The sequence below is a fragment of the Protopterus annectens genome, chromosome 16.part0, assembly GCF_019279795.1.
Source record: "Protopterus annectens isolate FY-2018-M chromosome 16.part0, PAN1.0, whole genome shotgun sequence".
NCBI classification, from domain to species: Eukaryota; Metazoa; Chordata; order Ceratodontiformes; family Protopteridae; genus Protopterus; species Protopterus annectens.
In genome coordinates, this window is record NC_056750.1 from 736,810,058 (window position 1) to 736,833,230 (window position 23,173).

Genomic DNA, 23,173 nt, shown 5'->3' on the forward strand with positions numbered 1-23,173 from the left:
AACAATGGGAAAAGTACACTAAAATTAAAGTTAAGGACGGTCACCTAGTCCACCTGTATGGGCACCCAAAATAAACATAGGGTGTGTAGAGTCAGTTAAAGGATACACTGAGCAATTCATAGTTAAGTCACACTGTGCATCAGTTATCTCCGCATACACCACACAAGAATGATAATGCAGTGGGGCAGAGGTGCCACTCTGCAGAAGTACATAGGCACATGATGACAAGTGGCTAACAGCAAGTCTGCATTAATTGTTAGGCTACTGGATAAGGAGATGGGGATCTTATGCCAGGTGGTACTCTGTCTCCTAGACTATGTCCTCTGATAACTGGGAGGGTAGAGCACTATGGGACAGTGAATGGGAAGAGTACCATTATGAGACCAGGATCTAGTGTCAGTTCTTGTGGAATGTGGCAATAACACAGGTCCCCCATAACAAGTGTGCAGTACAACTCCAAAAATGGGACTTGTATGTAGTTTGCTAGTGGATGCTGGCAGGCAGTCCCATCTGTAACATGGCATTGTATAATGAGACACACTTAGATCAAAGAAGCAGACTATGTACCCTGCAATGGCATCCGAGCACCACCAGCCCGTGTATGTACTTGTTCATGTTTATGGACATTACTCCTAAACAAAGCAGTGGTGGAGCAATTGCTATATTCTTATTTGTGATGGATGAGATTCTCATGGATGCACTGCAGCACAGATATCACCATGTCAGCACAGTTAGCAGCCGATTGTGCCCATGTAAAAGCCTTGCCTATCTATTGTCTGAACTTGCACATGAGGAGCTGGCTTTGACATATGATGGTGTCAGAAGTGCCCTGGTAAGCTACTATATACCATGAATGCCCATATCAGAGGAGACAGGAGGACCACCACTGGTGCACAGTCAATTAGGACGCATCACCAGTTGGGATGACAATTGCTCATGCTGTATAGCCTGTAGGTCAAATGTAGGTGTGGCTGTACATTCAACCAGAAAAGTAAATGAAGAACACAGTATGGTGAGAGTTAATGTGCATTATATGAGTGTAATACAGCCTAACTGATGGAATCATCATTATACCCTGCACAGAAGATGCTGGTAGCCTGCAGTCTTGACCAAGCCTGTACAGATGTCCAAGGAGTAGTTATTTATTCTGTTAATATATAATGCAAGACTCACCAGAGAGAAGGCTGATGTGTGCTATTTAGCTGATTTAACACGTTTACTGGGAAAATCTGACAAGAATAGAGCCCATTTTCAGTGGAGGCCCATGGAGAAATGCTCCAGATGTATGACCTTGGAAAGTGGGAGGAAACCCAGCCACACAAACATAGGGAAGTCATGCAGACTCCACACAGAAGGCACCAAAGCTGAGAATCAAACCAGAGAACATCTAGCTGTGAGAAGACAACTCTAACAGTTGTACCAGTACACCATTATACATGCAAAACGTGGTACAGAGTACACCAATATAACAGACGCATATCTGTTACCATTTGTGTGCTTGCACACCAGATGTACCTATGGGAATCATATGAAGTGGCATAGGTGGATCTTCCTGAACCCTGTGAGTGTTAAGCTTTTGTATGCACATTTAGTGTTACTAAGCTGGTAAATAACATTTTGCAGCATGTGACATCAGGCTTCTCCTTTATGCTGTATCTATTTCTCTAGATACAATGATAACTCTGCCTTCACCTTGTCTATGCAGAGATACCACTAATTTCTATTGATCAGTTAGGCTTGCAGTGGGAGTTCTCCACCCACCAGTGTCTACCACAATACTGTTCATCAGTATGCATTCTTGACGGCTCACCTGATTATGTTGGTGATGTCTCCAACATTTCTCTGCTGTGGGATTCTGCCCACCGACAGTACAAATGTCTTACATCATTGTTTCTCAGTTGTAACTGTGTGGGTAGCAGATATGCATCCATTCTCCATCAGGTGGTGTCCATGGGTCATTCAGTCTGTAGCAGTATGTCATTTTCAGCTTAGCTGATGTTATCCAACCTCTGTCCTTTGCTACTTTTGAGGACATGATGATACCCAAGGAAAACACTTAACTGTATCCCAATTACTGCTAGAATTAGAGTACAATTACAAATGCTGAGGTGTCACAACTAAAGAAAACTGGTGCTAGTTTAGGCAAGGAGAGAAATATATAAGGTGTAAGGGGCATACATGCATGCACAGAGTTGAAATGGCTGATATACAGAGGGGCAAATTATTTATTCTGTTTTATGTCATGCATGGTAGTATAGGTTAAGTACTTCTGATGGCGGACTGCCTTCCCACAGTTACATTCCCTAGGGTAACATTCACAAGGTCCTTTTCAAACCTAGCCATGCATCATAAATCTCGGACTAGTTCTAATACTCTTGTTCAGTGTAAGCAAGGGCCTGGGAGGTGAAACAGTTACAAGAAAGGTTGTTGAAAACTAATCATTTGTAGGCTGCCTGTGACCATTAGATGCATAGGTGCCAAACCAATGATGAATTTCCTGTTCCCTATCTAACTGTCCAAGTTAGACTTGAATTAGGTTAGGAAGGAACTCTTTCACATGGATGGTGAGACTGTTCCAGAGAAGGGGTAGTCACTGGGATATATACCTGTCTATCCAATAGGTCCTATTTATATCACAGGCAATATTTAAAAGTCTTTAGAATGGGTAATTCTGGTGCAGTTTGTTTTACAGATATGCAGGAGTTCAACGAGAGTGTGGTCTGACAATGCCTTGTATGCCAGGCACAGATCTCTCCTCAACAGTCTATAGGAGACAGAATACAAGGATAGAGCCTTGAGACAATCTGCATAGAACATGTTACTTAAGCCCTGTATTCTTTTAGTGAGTAACCTCTGTAGAGGTTTCAGTTGTTGGATATGTCTGGTTAGTACATACCAAAGGGGGCGCTGTACTCAGTGATAGGTCTGATGAATGCTGAATAGATTCGAACAATATCTCCCTTGGACCATGACGCCATACCTTTATTTATAAGTTCCTCAGCCAGAATCTAGTTCAGTTCCTTACTGAGTAAAGCGCTTGTGTTTTTGCACTGAGTAAAGGCCTTATTCTGGAGTTTACAGCCTTCTGTGTCTCATTTTATTTAATATTTATTTATAAGTTGCACAACATAGAATGATTTCCACACTACTATAGACATGCGATGGTCAAAGGCGATCACCTTTTGTGTGCGTCTCCAAGTGCCTGAGTAGTACTACCACTACTGGATCAACCCTTAGGGGTGTGTTGTCAATATGATAGTCCCAGAAAACTGTTATGCATTTCTTTGCATTTAGTTTTAGTCCTTGGCTCTGGCAGAAGTTCTTGGTCAGTGTCAGCTCTTCCTGGAGAAAATTTGTTGATGGGTGATTAAAAGGCAGCTCCTAATTTGCAATCATTTGAAAATTTAGTCAGCTAGAGGCCAGTGACTTCAGAGAAGTTCATGCCAAAATATAGCAGTTCAATGATTAGTTTTGTAAGGTATTCCACTTACGACTGGCCTCTTTGTAGAGGTGGACTCCCCAGTTCTAACCTCCTGGTTCCTTGCCTGTGAGCCAGCAGGCTATCTACCATGTTACATAAGGGTTTGTGCCTAACCTCTTAAGTTTGTCAACAATACCTGAGTGAGGGATTGTGTAAAATGCCTTGGTGAAGTCAAGGTAGCCAATGTGAAGCATTTGTTACTCATCCATTGCTTTGGGGACCTTCGGAAATAAGTCCACCAGGTTGAGTAGTCATGACTTGCCCTTGAAACCAAATTGGGTTGGGTTCAGTGTCTGGCGGTTTCCTATTTCATTACTGATCACTCAAAGTGGATATCAGTTTTTACCTGACTTAGTGAGACCATTGGATTCCCAGGACCAGTAAGGAATGCAGGCACTAGTATAATGAAGTGCATTGCCACCAACCTTAAGATTTTTGGCAGGTGGGAAGGAGAGATTAAGCAAGAATTCTCAAATGAAAAGTATTTATTAGTCTTTTTCAACTGTAATTTTTATCATTTTCAGTAAATCAGAACAGTGTTTTTAATAAAGACTTTCTTCTGAGAGATACCAGAGCATAGTAGATAGGCTATTGGTTCATAGCTGTTTACTAGTCTATTGACCACAAGGGCCTTTTTAAGACTAGCCATGCATCTCAAATCTCTGACAAGTTCTGATACCCTTGCTAAGTGTAAGCAAGGGTGTGAGAGATGAACCATTTACAGATTACCAGTGTCCATTAGAGACGTACCTCTCACACTTCATGCATTAAAAATCATAACACTCTTCTTCAGAATCATAGCACAGGGTCAGAAAAAGAAGGTCTTTATATATTCGAAACTATATAGTTATTGTCTCTCTGTATAAGCTTAGTTTATGCCATTTAATAAAGTACGTTGACATAAACGGGTCTGAAATGATGAGAAGCGCGATAAATCTAGGAGGAACAAGTCTATATCTCAGGGCAAAAAGCATAGCACGATGCCCAAGTCATAGAAAGGTATGGGTTACTGTGTAGAACTGTGTGTGTGCTGCAATACAGCTGCATACCACAAAGTAACACATACAGCTATAAGACTGTGACTACTACTTCTCATTGCTACTATCTTGTACTTACATGTAGGATGTGTCTCAGTGGTGAGGCCATCTTTCAAGAAATTGTGAAGCATTGGATTAGTCACGAGACTGAGTGCATGTTGTTGTTTTTGCCATCCTGCACTCACAGCTGAGTGTATAGTCTCACACTGTAGTCTATATTCCATATCAGTGAATGAGAACTACTTTTTTCCTTTTACAACTGTCAGAAAAAGACCAATCAGATTGGCTGCTGCAAAGAGTAACTTAACTTTGAGGAGAGCAGGGCTAGTGTGTGTACTAACACTGAATTGTACTGCAGTAATTGTACCAGATTAGGGCTTATATGTGAAAGGTGTTTTTTTTTAAAGAAAGCATGGGTTTGGGAGACCAAGGAACATTTTTCACATCCAATTAAAGATTCAGGTTTATAAGTTGTGTGACATTCCCCTGCAAGCATGCTTCTTTGGGGAAATATGGCAAATTGCAGATATGCTGAAGACACACGTGGCTGTATCAGTTTCACTGTGAGCACAGAGAAGTATACAACACTGTAACCACGGCTGGAATAACCAAGTTTGTGAGGGATCAATGTTAATGTTGCCACAAGACCCATAGGACACCAGGTAGTGTAGCAGGCACCCACTGTATGTTGACAAATAGCCATGTCATTGGCAGAGAACATGTAGTCTGCAGATGGCACTCTACCCAGTTCTTCATGCATTCAAGATCCAGGTCAGGCATATCACACAAATTCTACCACCCAGTCTTTGGTTATTCTAGCTGTAGAGAGAGTTGTCAAATCCTATTGGTTATGTGACACTTCCCTGCAAGTACAGTTAATGGGTAGACCACGCTTATTTGCAGATCTGCAGCAGGGGATACATGGCTGCATCAAGTGCTGTGCTCACATCTGGAATAACCAAGTGTGGGGGGAAACAGTCAAAAGCTCAAGACTCCAAGGGCAGTAACAATCAGTTGGGCACACAGCATTATGCCAGATGGGCATGGCAGTGGTTGAAAGAAAAATACATTGTTCAACAGTTTGTGCTTGTCTTGGTATACAGAACATTTTTATGCCACTGCAACTTGTAGAACTGTGCAACAGCAGAGAGGAAATATACATGGCTGCATTCACACATTCTCCAGTATCAGTTTTTTGTGACACCTCCTAGAAGCAATGGCTGGCAAATGGAGAGCAAGAAGCATTCAAATGAGGAGGGGGTTTCTGTGTACATCCATTAAATTTTGTTCTTGTTACAGCTTCTTGAGAATATCAGTGAGAATTATAATAGGCCTTACTATTAACACCTTCAACCACTGGTGCCCGAGTTTGAACAAAGGAGTGTGTGGCATCTCAGTCATCTGACAAAGTCATACTGAGATCCTTCTGAGCTGCACAACAGTCATCAGGTTGGTTTCATCCCTACCTAGCCCCAACCAGGTGTATCCACATCCTATTGTTTCACAACCAACCTCTTGTGCATTGGCCACTTCTCAGCATTACCATTTGTCAATCATTGCAACCTGTAAGGAATTGTGCAACACTGATTCATAATAGTACCACAGATTCTGTTAAATATTCAAATAAGATGTTTTTGGGTAAATCAATGATGCTATTTATTACAAAGCTGTTGGATCAGGCCATGTGGCTAAGGAAACCATGAACATCACAGCCTGCAGTAATGGTCATTCATATTCAAAAATCTGGGGGCCTAGTATAACACTTGGGTGACTCTCCTTACGGATTGTAGTCTGGCATTTTGGTGTCATAGGATTATACTTAAGCAAAGCATTTTTACTTGTTGGAAATTCCCTCTGAGAGATCTACAGTAACTCAAAAAGCTAGGTCTGTGCATATCGTAACAGAATACATTAACCAGTGATGACACAACTCATCCTGGTCTGGGGTTTTCAGCATATTAAGCTCAACACACTCTGTATATAGTAGAAAAGTGGTAGATCAGTAGGTGGAGTCATTCAGATCATTCTAGTTAGAATTCTCTCTTCAAATGTCCAGTGACATATGGAGGTTTTATGATGGACAAAAAGTTTCTCCTCATGTCTGCAAAGGTCTTTGCAGTTGTCTGAAAACTGAAAAATATCATTTTTTTCTTAATTATTTGCATTTTATTTACTGGGAAAGTCCACTGGGCCTAACAGAATCCATTTTCAGTGGAGGCCTGGGTATAAACTCTCCACAGTACAAAACATTAACAGTTTAAAATTACAAAGTTGAAATTACAAGAAATTAAAAAAGCAATTACAAGATTAAGTATATACAAATCGTTGAGGATGCCACAACAGAAGTATGCAATCAAACAATCAGCATACAGTAAGTATCTACATAGCAAATGCGTCTATAAACTGTCTCTACATCATCATCTTGCATAAAAACTAATGGATAGAGGTAAGGCATTCTGGTTCTTGGCTAATGAGAACGAGAAATGAAGGTGGGTGGGTGATAGGTTTGTGAACTTGTAACAGCTTCATATCTCCTGATCTAAGGGGCCTGTTTGGGAGGTAGTAGTTGGAATGGTGAGCTCAGAGCAGGACAGTCATGGAGTTTGAATAGCATTTTATGAGCTGTGGTTAGTTGAAAGCAGGAAAGGTCGTTTGGTAGCTCTAGCCATTTCAGTGATTTGAGAATAGTGCAGTGATGGGTAGAGTATTTGGAGTTGGTTGCAAATTTGGTGATTTTATTGTAACACGTCTCTAGTTTGAATTTAGAGGAGCTTTGGATATTACTAAGTAGAGGGGCACCCTAGAGGAGAGACGGTAGTAGATATGTTGTGGATGGGCTTAAGGAAGTGATTATGTCTAGAAGGTAGCAGAGAAGTTAAGTATCAATGCATTTTTCTAATGTTTTGGATACTGGCAAAAGAATTGTGATGGGTCAGAAGTTAGTGATGTCAGTATTATTGCCACCTTTATGGAGATGGAGAATTAAAGTCTTTTTCCAGGCTTTGGGAACGTAGGACTCCAGGACAGATCTGTTTATAAGAATGCTTATGGGGTAAGAGATACTGCCTGCAGCACTTTTTAGGCATTCTGAAGGTAGTTTACCATGGGCTTTGAAGCAGGGTTTTAGTAGTAGTCATTTTATGGTTGTGGTTGGAGATGGTTTTAGGTTAAGGTAGAAGAGGGGGTGGCTACTGGGTTCTGGTGAGAGTTGGGTGTTAGGAGGGCAGGGGGAAAGAGAGGGAGATCCAAGTTTGAAAGTGTGGCAAATGGAACAGTTTGAAATAATTTTGCTGTGATGTCAACTATGGAGCTGATAAATAGGGTATTGAAAAGGGAGGCTATTTCTGCCGGACATATGTCAGGGTGGGGACAGTTTTTTTTTTTTTGCCTGGGTTAAGTAATGAGGTAATGGAACTTCAGAATTTTTGGGGGTTCTGCTGGTGGTTAGACTGAAGTTTTAGGTAATGTTCTTTTTTATCTCTGTTGACTAGTTGTTTTTTTTTTTTCACATGGCTGTGAAATTCTTTAAATGTTAGCAATTCTGGGGTGTTTGTGTGTCTGCCATAACTTCCATATTTTGTATCTGCCATGCATGAACAGTTGAATGGATTTGGATAGCCAAGGGGCATGGTTATTTTTTTTTACCTGAAGTACACATAGTGGTGCTAGGCTATTTAGAGTATTCATGAAAGTGGTGCTGAAGTAAATTGACAGCTTTGTCCATTGAAAGAGTTTTTAGTACATGCCAATTGTTGATTTTAGAATGTTGTTGAAGTTGATAGGGTTGAATCAAGTCAACTTCCTTATTTATATTGAAGATGACCTGGGGGGGGGGGTTCGCTTAATAGACAGGAAGATTATCACCAAGTGTATTTGGGAGTGCTGCAGCTGAGGATATTTTGTTGGGTGTCAGTCTAAAATGGATCCGTTATTCCTTTTGTTAGGTTGGTTGGGGGATTCTATGAGCCTGTTGAAGTTGGAGAGATTAATATTTGAAGAAGGGTGATTAGAGTTGAGCTCTAGCCAACTGATATTTATGTCACCTAGTATGATGGTCTCATTTTTATATTGGAGGCATCCAGGCTAGAATGTATTCCAATACTGGAATGTTGTTTCCAGGGGGTATATAAAGGGCAAATACACAGTTTTTGCTGCTGTTCATATTTAAGAAATATATGAGAAGTTCTGTGTTTGAGAACTGTGGTATGGGGTTAGTAAGTGGAACTGGATTGTGGGAGTTGGAAAATAGACAGGCAATGCTACCTCCTTTTTTATGGGTCCTGTCTAACCCTATTGTTTGAAAAACTGGAGGGAGAAATTCAGTATCTTTAATATCGGGTTTTATCCGGGTCTCAGTGGTTGCAAAGTCAGGCTGTTGGTGTGTGAGTCATGCAGGAGTCAGATTTTATTCTTAATGCTTCGGAGATTTAGGTTTATTATATATAATGACTTGTGGGGGTTTCTGTTGAGGGGTGTAGTGGGAAGGATGAGTTTAGTTGGTCCGGGACTGATTTGTTTATCACCACATAAAGCTATGTCAGAGAGCATAGAGATATAGTATGATGGTCTTAGGTTAGGGGTAGCTCTGGAGTTACTTGCTTGAAAATAGAGAGTAAGCAATAGCAGTAGATTCAACTGTTTTTTAAATGTTGAGGGTATAGGATTTACTTTGTGATGGAGGAGGGAATTTAGTAGATAGAGGCTTGGGGAAATACCAGTATAGCAGTTGGTTTGAATAGGTAAGGAGATGGAGGTAAAAGAGGTAGGAGAGATGTTAGTAGAGAAAGATGGCAGTTTTATCAGAGAGAATTAAAGGGGATATAAGTAGTGTAAAAAGGAGTAGGATGGAAAGTGTGAATAAAGAGGAAGAGGGCATGTTAGTTGGATTTGGAGAGCTGAGATGTGAACAGAAGTAGGATTTAAAGAAGATGTTATTGAGTTGTGGTTGGGTAGACAGAGTATAATCTATTATTGTAGATTTGAAGTGGTGAGGGATATGTTTAAGTTTAGTGGAAGGTATTTAAAGATAGAAAATTGGAAGGGCTGTGACCAGGACTGGAACTTGGAAGGATAGTTAAATATAGCAGTCTAGTAGGGTTAAGCAAAATAAACTAGTATGGGGAGGGGTGGGTTTAGATATAGTAGCTGGAGATTGTATACAGGTCAAGCAGGGAGGAGTAATGGGTAGGATTGGTAAGGGAATGAACTCTGTGGGGGGAGAGGCTGTGACTAATTTGATTGACAGGCGGGATTACAGTTGGTGATTGTATGTTGGTAATGAGGAGAGGGGTTAGGTAGGTATAAGTGTAAGGAAAGTGGGGGGGGTGGGAATGGGGGCAGGGCATGGGAGCAGAGATAGCTTGAGCACAGCAAGGGTAAACAGAGCGAGATGAACCCTGTGCGAGACTGGCCAAGCAGATGAAACTCTGTAAGATATTTTCCCTGACATAGGTCAGTGCCTAGTATGAATAGTTTTAGCTTAAGATAATGAGGCGTCACCAGCCAGACTGAGTGGCAACATGTCTGTGCTTCAGTTTGCAAGTGTATATATATCTTGTAGATTTAGACCTGCCCTACTTACTAAATTAAAATAAACTGCTAGAGTTGCTTAAAAATGCAGTAGTTTACAGTCTTAGAATGAGGGAAAATACAAAAAAGAAAAACCAACTAATTGACTACCTAGTAATTTAAGAAGGGGGGTTACAACCAGCAGCCCTGAGAAGTATTTATGCCACTAATGTATTTAGCTTTAGAAAACCTGCAGTGTTCTGTAAAACTGCTAACAAATTAAGGGGAAGACACACAAGTACTGTAATGATTCACATAGAGTCTAGGATACAATCGTATTTCAGGCAATTGGGTTATATTCCTTCAGAAAGCAAGTGAGGTGTCGATCAGTGCTATAAAACTGTACATAGCATTTCTTTCATATCTGAAACAGCAGCAATTGGCATTATTGGACTAGATGTCCCTTAAAGTACAAAGCAGGGAAAATCATCAGCCTGTAATGTGGCCACATTAAAATGATGAAAGGCAAAGTCAGGCTGGGGATGAAAGGTCCTCTCAGTCTCTTTTTATCTGTCAGGTGAACACCTTAACCATTATACCAGTCCCCTCAACCCAAAGTATCAAAGATGCCTTAATACAACATCCATAAAATCAACATAATTTGTAATATAGGTACAGTTCAAGATGGGAATTAAAACCCCCTGACACTTCATATATGGTAAAGTGAGGTCCAAGGACAACAGCATCATGCCACCACATACACAAAAATTCCATCTTGTTTTTAACCACTAGTCACTAGTGAAATGATGCAGTTTTGGGTCTTTGTACTAGCTACTCCATGCAGACTATATGGTAGATTTGGTTGAAAACATGCTGTCAGTTAAAAATATACCAGAGAAGCACAGTTCATCTAAATTATTAGTAGAAATAATAGTTATTAGTGTTATACTGTCATTAAATGGCACAATGCACTGAGTAAGTATTCCCCTCAAGTGTATAGTGTTCAGATGAGATATCTATGAATATGACAGACTTTGGTAGCAGGAGTTCTGCCTTCCAATATAGTGCATTTCTTATCATCTTGGCAAGATCAAATCTGGACAGCCTCAAGCTGCATACTACTTTCATTACTAAATGGTTTTGAAAAACGAGTTCCAAAAATATATCACTCCGAATATTAAACCTTCCACCTTTATGGCTACTAGAGCCTACATCATGCCTGGGTTATGCTGAATGATGGTGCTATGTTCTTTATTCTCTCTCTCTGTGGTATGCTGCCCGGCAATAACACATCTTGGAGAGATTCAGCTCCATGGACAGTAATGTTTCCCAATTAACATTAAGTTGTTCCCTTATTAACAGCCTTGCAGGGCAGATTTCATAATACAAATCACGACTCACAACTGTTAGCTGAGATTAGTAAAGAATGGACCAGATTCAAAAACCCAACATGGCATTATCTATTACCACAACTGTATAGCACAGGAAATAATGCCTAAAGGACTCTGCTTTCACACATTTCCAAATGGTATAACAGATGGATCAGAATTACATAAGGATTTAAATGACTTTTTCCGCCAAAAGGTTAGTTTTGGATATTTAAAAATACTGACCAGACGCAAGGATGTGGATACACAATACTGCCTTATAAGATAGAGTATTTAAATTATTCCATCTGTAATGATCTTTTATTTGAATCAAAAAAGATGATTATGGGTTATGTTGCGAGAGGATGGGCAAAAATGTAAACTGACAAATGTCAAAATGAGAAAAAATTGGTGAGAGACAGAAATATGTATGATATGAAAGACGTTTATGAAGTTTAAGCAGTGAATGTTAATCAAGGAAGAAATAGCACTAACCAATAGCTTTAGACCTGTAGGAATACCCCAAACCTTTTTGGACATCTACCTTTGTAGCATTCAAAGTGTAACACAACCAGAAAACATTTCATTTGATAAAGTTTTCAGCTATGAATTATATGATTATAGTTCTAATTATGTGACTGATATTATTGTTAGATTATTTGAGAGTACACCTTCATTTGAGCTGGAAGGCTGAAGTGCATGGACTGTGTAATTGAAATTAAAATTTTGGTTGGAGAATTTAAATTTGAACTAATGTTTGACAATGATATAATTGGATATAAACCTTAAAATCTAACAAAGGCAGAAAGAGACATTTTAATGACAAAAACATGGGTTGCAGAAAATGATGGGCTATCATAAAAATGAATACAAATAATTACATTTGCAAAATGTTAAATTTTATTAAATGATTACTTTTATTAGGTAGTTATAATTAATGAGATTTGTGGCTCCTGTAGGATAACTGTGCATCATAAATGATTTACTGATCAGTGGGGACAGTGATACTCAAGAACAGTGGTATCATATCATATGGTTACAAACTCCACAAATAACCATCATCATATGGATCCACAAAACCTTGTGAAGACATCACAAATTACCCATAAAACCTATTAGTTTTGCAAGGGGACCAAGATATAGTCACTTTTTGTGTGTACCAGAAACACAAGTTATATACCAATAAATAGAAATTGCCTTGTATTTTAAAGGATTCCTGAGGGGGTGGTTGGGTGGGGGGGATTAGAATGGTTCCATTTGGTGGAAAATATTTTCTATACCAGCTAATATAAAAGATCTTTTTACAGTAAGATGGCAACGATTTGTTTCCAGGATTTCCTGGTAGAATTTTCAAAATATGTTAGTAGGGAAACATGGAAAAAAGGGTTGTGGATTGATGGATTAATCATTTATTAATTGAAAGTTTATGGATTCAATATTAAGAAACAATTGTTTAAAATTTGAAGGTGATATTTGTCAGTTTGGCACTATTTTTATTTTTAAACACCTTTATTGAATCATCTCTTGTGACATAGGCACATTTCCATTTTTATAAAAGTAATCAAACTGTATTAAGTTAAAATTAACAAATATTACACTTCACATATATTGCTATATATCATATAACCTAAGCAACATTACATAAATTATTCAATTGCCTGCAGGATACACTGTTGGAATGGTAGTGTGGGCAGATTGGTGTGATGAGGGAAATTATTTTTCTGAGCTATGATAGAGTCAAAATTGTTTAGTCATGTTATCGTCTTGCTGTCTCTGATTATGGTGGCAACCTGGCATTTTGTTATTCGGAGCATCTGATTTTAAATTACTTTGTATATAAACCTTTCTTGAAGGTATACCACAGGTTTTTGGGTGATAACTTTCTTATATGTTCTAGTGATAAACAGCATCTTGAAACTTTTTTTTTAATTTATTCACAGAATACTTGAATTTTTAAAATTTACTATTTCAGTGGATTTTAATTTTTTTTTTATTTTACTTTGTATAAAGTGTTATGAATGTAATATATATATATATATAAACTATTAATTTGTCTTTGTTGACTGGGATAATCAGACTGGCAGTGCCGATTTTAAACAGAGGCCTGAGAAGTACATTCATCTAAAGGAATTTTAGACAATTTTCAGGAAAACAAGTCACGTCTCTAATCATGATCTGTATTATGATAGAGCAGAAAAAAAATGTAGTTAAAGAGGAGGCTGTACTCCTCTCTAGGATGATTTTAAAGGATATGTTTTAAAGGGAATGCAGAAAATGGAGATGTATTTTTCTTGATGGAACATATTCTAATAATCTGAATAAGGTTTAAAAATAAGCAAATGAACTTAGGACAGATTTGCCTCTACTTTTATCAGACCTTTAACCCAGTGCATTAGGTATTGTGAAATGAAACAGTAACAGTTTAAAAATATATATGGTTTGACCTTACTTAGTGGACACTAATGTGGTTAGAAAAATGGAATTTGTATTTAATGAGTTACTGCTGAATAAAATGATGTCCAGCTCAAGATTTATACAGATTTACATATGCATTTTTACTTATCTTTCTTGTTTGTTTTGAAAAGAAAAGGACAAAACTTGGATACCCAGAGAAGAATGTCAAGATGTGGTGTTTGTATGAAATGCAGATATATTATGGAAGGTCCAGATATTATTTGGGACTATTGAAGAACTGTGCCTTACCCAGGGTGGTTTAAGTGTGCCACCACAGAGGTGGGATTATGTTGCTTCAAGTGCAAAGTGTGATGGATTCTACACTGGCAAAATTAAGAGACGATTTTAACAGGATATATGTGAACATGCACGGAGTACTAAAGAGGAGATAAAACCAATGTACCTTACAAACATATTTTAAATGTTGGTTTATCTTTTTTTTGCAAAATGTGTTTTAAGATGTTAGAGTGGGTAATTGTTAATGCATGTTGTTACATAAAGAATGTTGGGATTCTACCAGGCTTAAAAAGTTGTTTCCATAGAGCTTGTACTACAAATGAAAGTTGATAGGTTATAGGGTCTTTGACACATCCCTTGTTAAATGATCTGGAGTTTAAACAGTTAGAAGAGGTTTTTTTTGTCTGTTAGAGTACCAAATAAAGAGAGGATGAAAGCATTGAATAAATTAAGCCTGTGACTGTTTTTGGTGTTTATTTTTGTAAGTTTGTAGTATACACCAGGCAAAACCTACTTAACTAATATTTTACATAAAGCCAAGACTGGCACTATAATTTTTTTATTGATATTTTACTAAGCGTTTCAAGAAAATGTGCCACTAGATATCAATTTCAATTTTGCATGTATTGCAAAACACAGTATACATAAAATCAAAAGCAATGCACATACAAACTAAGAGATACCAAGTTAACCAAATATTTAACATTTTCTTCTCACCACCATTAACAAATACTTCATCAAATCAACTACAGATAACTACAGATCACATTTAAATAATGTAATACAATATCTCATGTATGAGTCACCAAACAAAGCCATTAATTTCCATAACCTTAATCTTAATTTAAAGACACTTTCACTTATGTTCGTTAAAACAATGACATTCAGCCTTAATTGGCACTTTAATTCAAAAACTTCTTTGAAAGCTTCATATTCTACGCTTCTATAGTAGAAATCAACCTGATCTAAGTTTGGTAAAAAAAATTTTGCACGTTCCTAGCTATGTTTAATTTAAGACTTATTTGCATGTTTACTTCCATTGAATAATGCTCATAAATATGTTTACCTAATCATAGTTTAGGTTGTCTTTTTTAATATACAGATGTTGGATATGATAATGGAAGTACAGGCATAAATGAAAATATTAATATTTAAAGTGTTCTTAAATTAAGATCTTTAAGGTACTTAACATTTTATAGATTTATGCCAAGTATCATTTTCTGTTGATATTTTAGAAGTTAGATGTGTTCTTTTTATTTCTTTCAGCATGTCATATGCCATGATTGCACACCACCGTTCAAAGATGTGTGCGTGTATCATATTCTTAATGCACACTGTAATCTTACAACCATGAGACTCCAACCAGAACCACCGTGGAAAACAAATTTAGTTCTGACAACCTAATGACCTGCTGACATTTCAGTGCATCAGATTTTTCAGCACACCACTGATTCTGTTTTCTACATCACAGTCTAGGAGTTACACAACAGGGTCATTTATTTTTATAAACTGCATAACAGAAATGATGGGCATTTAATGGGTTAAAGAATATAAAGTTATAAATGACAGGTTTACTTTACCACAACTGATGTTTTACCCATCCAAATGACATGCTCAGGAAGTACCTTTAATTTTGTAAATGTTTGCATCATGCTTATAGATGAGAAAGAACATGAAATATCAATACGACATCAACTGTATCCTTTTTCTAGATTCATTAGGTCACTGTATGCTTGTACATGTTTGCATGTCAATATAGAAGCCTACAAATAGAATTACATAAAACATTCACTTAAAGTGACAATACTGATTTACTGAGAATTGAGTGAATTTTAATGGACATTCGAGTGGTTCTTCTTCATGGGAGGATGTAACTTGGCATTAGCCTCAGGTATTATTCCTTGTATAATGGCTGTGACTGGTTTATTAATTTCAACAGGAAGACAGAGTTGCTAAATTGTCCTCCAATCATATGCATTTGATCATGTTTGTGACGTACATAAACCTTAGCTTCATGCTCCTCATCTTTTTTTAAGGTCTTCAAATATTTTGCATTTCTAATACCATGATGGGAATGAACTCCATTTCTAAGTTAAGATACAATTAAATTTCAAAAAATTAGACTTGCTTCTGTCTGTTAAGTTTGCTAAAAAGTCCGAAGCACCTGTTTTGCATGGAATGAGTTCCTTCTGCATTTCATAACACGTTACATGCATTGGTAACATACAGAAGTATGTTTGAAATTTCTTTTTGATTACCACTCTTGCTGTTAATACTGCTGTAATTCACTGAGTCTCTTTCTTTTACATTGCTCTAATGTCTGCTTGCAGCTCCAGTAACTTTATAGCTTTGTATATTTCTGTTTATAAGACGCTATAATATTCAGTCTGTAAGTTAAGGCTCAGGCAAAGTATTAAAAAAAAAATCTTCCCTCAACCACAGTAGTGACAACCCAGTTACTTCACTCTGCAAAAGTCAGCTGCGAAATAGACATAAGGCTAAAGGTCATCTGCAGAGGCAAGTAGGGTACAAACAATAAAACTAAAAACAGAAATAATGTAGTAATTATGGTCTTCTGTCCACAGTTTACTTGTAAATATTATAATTTGAAAATTTGCTACTTAGTATTACTACAATTTATAATATGAATATTAATTGGATCAAGATTATAATGTTAGAGAATAAAATATAAGTTGCTTATTATGTTTCACTTCTGTGTTGAGGGGCAGGGAATATTCATAGGTTCCTAGCGTAATAATGGACTGTTCATCAATGCCATCATTAGTAGCCTAGCCCCAATATCACAAATCGTAGGTAACCATGGGCAAGGTTTATTTATACCCAATTTAAATTGCTTTCAAAGAGGGGTTGAGTGACCAAGAACCAAAGTGCATTTATGATTGCTCATCCTCTCCTACAGGTTATACTTAAACATGGTCAAGGAGCAAATATGCCTTTTATCTTAAGGAAGTTTCTTTAATAAAAGAAGGATTCTATGGGTATCCATCTATCTCAACAACAAATACCATTTATGTCTTTTTTTTAAGAAAAACAAAAAAAACTGGTAGGAAGACTAGTTAGATCAGAGGTAGTCAAGAAAGACTGAAAACAACAGTGGGTTAAATATGGATCCCTGGTGTTCTCTGGTAAGGAGTGTTGTAGATGGTAGTAATTTCAGAGTCAAAATAGGCTTAACCCTATTTAAGAAACATTGGAAGCAGGTGACAGTGTTGTGACTAACCCAGATTTCTTGGAGGCAGTTAAGGAGCAGGGAGTGGTCAGTATTATAAAAAGCTTTAAGTCAGTAAAGAAAGCTCCTGAAAGGTTTCCTTTATCCTTGTTGAGAAGAATTTCTTCTGCAAGTGACCATAGTGCTCTGAATGTGTCTTGGCCAGCCAGAATCCTTGCTGTTTAAGAGTGAGGAATGGTATTGCTGGATCTAAGTGGATAGTTGGTCGTAGATTACTTGTTCCAAGCATTTTTTCAATTGTAGGGAGGATGGAGATAGGGTGCAAGTGGGACCCATTTTCTGCCAAAGGCTGTTTGGGAAGGGAAATCTGTGCATATGGCCTATCTACACATATCCAAGGCCTTTGACACAATCCCCCAATCAGGCATCATTGATAAACTCACCCAGATTGGTATCAACCCTTATATTGTCAGGGGAGTTGCAAATTGGCTCACTGATTGAGCTTGTACACTAAAAACAGAGGACTCCATCTCCTTCAGCAGACTAGTAACCAGTTATGTTCCACAGGGATCAGTTCTGGAACCCTTACTGTTTGGAATCTACTTCTCCAACGTGCAGGCTAAAACTGAAAGACTGTTGCTGACAGTTTGCTGATAACTGCACAGTGGGAGAGATCACTGAAACCCCTAGGGATGTCAACATCCTGCAAAAAGGTCTTACACACACTAATGACTGGCACCAAAGTCATAGTCTTAGACTTGATGCACAAAAAATGTAGTGATATTCCTGTGAACTACCACATCAATAGCAATACCCTAAGCACACAATCAATGGTGAGTGACCTGGGCACACAGGCAAACAGCAAACGTAACCATGATTCACCATGCCCCCACAGTGGCAAGAAAGGAATTTTATATTCTTCATCTCATACGTAAGGCCATTGCCTGCAGAAAAAAAAGGAGGTTATAGCCACCTGTACTCTTCCTTCATCAGGCCAATAAGAGAGTACAATGTTCTCTTTGGTATGCTCCTTTCCAAACACCTGCGGCAATTGAAGAGACCATAAAGGTTCCTTACAAAGAAAATGTAGGGTCTTCAAGATCTGTCTTATGCGGACAGACCAAAATCATTGTCACTTTACTCTGCGTCATACAGACTGCTATGATGTGATCCGAGCCTTGCATATAGAGTAATTTCTGACCCAGCTTTATTGGAAATGCTGCACTTACACAAATCAAATGGCACATGGGTCAATAGCTGAAAGGACCTTAAGCTAGTATGTGACATCAACAGAACTTACTGGAGAGACAGATTTGTCACAAGGAGATTGCCCTATCTTTGCAACAAGCTCCCTATTCATGTTAAACAAAGCCCCTCATTGGCCCTATTTAAGCATAATTTTGATGATTGGATGGGTAACTGGAAAGTCACCCCAGGGGTTCCATCTGTGTCCCTCTTGGACAGGGGCAACAGGTGCTATTTTTAGTGTCTTCTTGAACCAGACACCCTTGCAAACATGGGTAGAATTGGGATAGGCTTATAAAGGCCCTGGGGCCATTTGCCAAGTAACCTCCTATGATCCAATGTCTGAAGGGACGACTTCTGAAAAGAAGGTATCGATGAAAATGTTGAGTAGAGAAAGATCCAAAATTGTTTTTTATGTACCCTCCCTCCATGGAACTAAAAACATCCTGTAGTAAAACACCTTTGCCACCTGGGTGGGAGAAATGGACTGAATGGTGCCCTGATCCAAAAGAGATTGCAGATCCCCTAGGAAATGAGGAAGCGGTTACTGCGGAGGCCAAGGAATGCCTAAACAGGGAGGAAGCTATTTCCAAACCATGAAATATCACTGATGGATAATCAACAGGACCCAAGAATCTAAGGTGGTCTGATGCCAATGTAGAAAGACAAGGAGAGGGGAAGAAACAGGGGGACCTGGCGAAGGGAAGGAAAAATGTCAAACAGAACCAGGCTCATCCTGAAAAGAAGTTTTCTGGTAGGAAGGTGACAGAGTAGACTTAGTGGCAGAACAAATCTAGAACCCTTTTTACCCTTGGGAAGGGAGTGGTGAATCTGTCCATGAACAAAGGCAGACTTGGAAGGATAATTATACTGAAACTTGGGAAAATGGTAAACAAAAATGTGCTTATGTTCCTGCAAGGCCATACCCTTATCCTGAAAAGACAAACCAGCAGCAGTTCCAAAAAATACTTTTGTTATCCAAAGGAGAATATGAAACTTGGCCTTGATATCACACGAGGCCTGAAGACAGAGCAAGAATTAAGGCCTCATCACTGAAACAAAGGTAGCAGGCCTGAAGAGGAACCAGCTGCATCAGTGCTGCATTTTATTGACTGATAAGACAACTTGACAAGTGGACTTTAACAAGCTGAGGGCAGAAGCCTTCCCTTCAAAATCTGGTAGGTTAGATACCACCTTTGAAACTTGGAAAAGAGAGCCAAAATATTCCTGGTCATAGGAGTCCGGTAGTTAATGGCTCTAAAGGACAAGGTATCAACAGTGTAAATTTTTTATGTAACCTCTCCATAGGTCAGCTATCCTTATCAGAAGGAAGGAGCTTAGTAGATAAACTTCAAGGCGTGACAGAAGAGACAGATACCACTAAAGGATCAGTAGAAAGTCACGTTGTAGAAGCTTCTTTGGTGCAGGGTTTGAAAGTCAGGAGCTACAGAGGCTGAAGGATAAGTATCCACAAGAGCAGTCAGAACAGGAGGGATAGCTGATGGTTTAGGAGCCCCCATTTGCAGGAGCTCATTATACCTCTTTTGAAAGTCAGAGTCCTAGGAACAGTCCCACTTTAAAAAAAGTCCAACATGCAGGCAATAGTGCCCCTAAAGGACATCCCTTCCAAGAGGGGATCTGGACTCATAGAACTTTTGAAGAGTAAGCCAGAGAGAGTTCCCCAGCAACCAAATCCACATTCAAAGATTCTGATCCCTAGGCTGCTTCACAGGAGTAGAAGACAAGGGGTGTGCAGGGAAAGACACCTCCCTGAGGAGGCCTCAAAGCCATTAAAGTAATAAACAAACCCTCAGTGAAATCCTGCCATTTTTGTTGGGGATCCTTAACAGGTTAAATATACTTAAGCCTTTTGTTCCTTTTGCAGTGGGATGTCCATCTGCAAAACCCTCAGTCTCAGACCCTTAACAGGGCTCAACAAAGGTTGTAGGAATTCTCACTTTGCTAAAATTTAAGGAATTCTCCTCAGTCCCTTGGATATCATCGGTCCCCCCTCAACATCAGGTGCAGATGTTGCAAAAGCCTCTGAGGACTTGAGAATTCAGATCCATGACTGCCTCTAATGAGGCCATGGCAGAGGAATCTGAAGCAAGCACTGGGTGATCTTCAGAGTTTTCACTAGCCTCTAGAGAGACATGCAATGGAGGCTGAAGAGCAACCAGTTCTAGACTACTTTTTTTGGCCTCCATCTTGGCAGACAGCTGGCCCTCAGGACAGGAGGATTCTGCAATAGCATCAAAGCCAACAGCTTAAGTCAATGGTTGTTAGATATATGGACAAAGAGGAGAGTTGATTACCTAGGGTCTCAGGCACAAATGCCTATCAGACAGAACATGGAGTATAATTGCGGGAAGCATCCAGACAAAAGACAACACTTGTTATGATTGTCTTTTGGGGAATCTGCCTCCCACAATGAAATTTTCCCTTTCTGGATAACATAAAAACACAGTACCATACAACTGGTAAAAAGCAAAAGGAAAATCTAGCCAAGCTAGATTTTTCCACTGTGTGATTCCTTAAAACCTCTTGTATTAGAGGTAACATAGTATATATGCAAATGACCGTTTAAGGACATGAGGTGTTTAAGCTATATGGCAGTTCTGAGTACCCATGACTTTTCTTTGAAGTCTGTTATGGACAAATTCATGCCCTTAAACCCAGACCCAACTAGCTATTGACATGCATGTTTCAGCCTTCTTATAGCCTCATCTGTTACTCATTGTTTTAGTACAATACTAGACAATAGTAAAAAGGTAGAGAAGAAACCACTATGGGGCACGTATCTGAAAAATAGCTTAAGTAGCGCAGTGTAAGGGCGTTCAGACTGACGTACTATAATAGTGTTCCAAATGGCAGCAAACAAGTTCTGAATGTTTGCACCTGTATGCCTTTATACCCCATGTTGTGTGCAAGGACATGCATGTGATACAAGATACCTGCAAGAGCTGAAGGCTTTGGCATACTGGCTAGATGCTGGGTGAAGATTACTGCAACAGTGATATATAAAGACATATATAGTGATGTATATTTCATCTGTAGGGAAATTCTCCAGGAATAGATGGTATTCCAGTGGAAGTTTGGAAGGTGGGAGAAGAAAGTGATAAAGATCTGGATGGCTTTGCTTAATGGCATTTTAAAAGGTTTACCTTTGTGTGCGTTTTGCACACGGGAGAACAAGCAGATGTTCGAAAGGACGTTTGCAAATGTCAAATGCAAAATGCTTTGAATGTGCACAGTGACATGAGCTTATTGCAGATTCGGCATTTTGGGGCAGATTGCACTATAGTGGGGATTGGAAAATGGACCCTTTCCCCACTGTAGTGCGATATTGGAGTTAGTATATTAATATGGGGGGGGGGGGCGTATTTGACTTTTATATTTGAGAATCAGCGTATCTGCTTTTCGATTTGCTGATTTTCGAATACTGGAAACTGTCGCAATTTTGTGTTTCATGCATACGATTTGCTTATATGAGCAATTGCATGAGTGATTTTCACATATGTAAATGTAAACCTTTTAAAAGGAGGTGATGCTCCAAAATCCTGGAAAAAAGTTGTGGTAGCTGTCATACCTAAAGACGGTAAGGCCCCATTAGATCCAACTTCATACAGGCTCATTTGAATTTTTAACGATGATTATGCTGATTATAGAACCACTCTAACAATGACCATCTAACTATGGTCAATTAGGGTAAAGGGTACACAAATTTTCACATGGTTGGTCTTGTAAAGGCCCTACGGTCATTATCCTAGTACTCTCCTATAACCTATCCAGTGCTGATGTTCTTAATGGCTAAAAGAATGGCAAAGGTATTGCTAAAATTGATGTAAATGAATCAATGTGGTTTTCTGGAAGGGAAGGAAACATTTGACAACATTAATAGAATAATGATGATCCGGAGGGGAAACAGAATCTAAGAAAATACTGCTGTTATTGGTGCGTCTTCGTGCAGAAAAAACATGCTACAGGGTAAGATGGTATTTTTGTAGAAAGGCAATGGAAGCATTTGCATTTTTTGATACAATAATAAGGTTCATTAGAAGGATATATGAGGGATCAGAGGCAAAAAACAAAGTGTGCTCCTCTCTGATAAGTTGTATCTTAACAGAGGATCCGTTTGGCAGTTGCTCTAAATAGAACACAATTGACAAACAAAATAAGTGAATCAGAAATTCAAGGGTATAGTTGGGTACAGTATTCATGGAAAGTTGGCTTTATTTGAAAATATTATTTTATACCTGATAAAACCAGAAAATGACATCTCAGTGTTGTGGAACATTCTGAGATAGTTCCGGGTTTTTTTTCCCAGATACAAAATTAAGAAAAAAACAAGGGCTATAGCTATAAACTATGAAGCCATAAATGATTTCATTCAACAATACCCATATTTATGGGGTCATGATAAAATCATGCATTTAGGGGTATGAGTTAGATAGGAACCTATTATGACAGCTAAAGATATGTAGAAAGAAACAAAATACAAAAATGGAAAAACTGGAACTTATTGCCAACAAGGACGTCGAGAGGCATGCACACTATATGCATTCCTGTGCAAGCTATATGAAGGGGATAGCAACACAGCTGGGACTAGGACAAAGCAGCCGCCATGCTGGTTGTAAACAATGGACAAGTACTT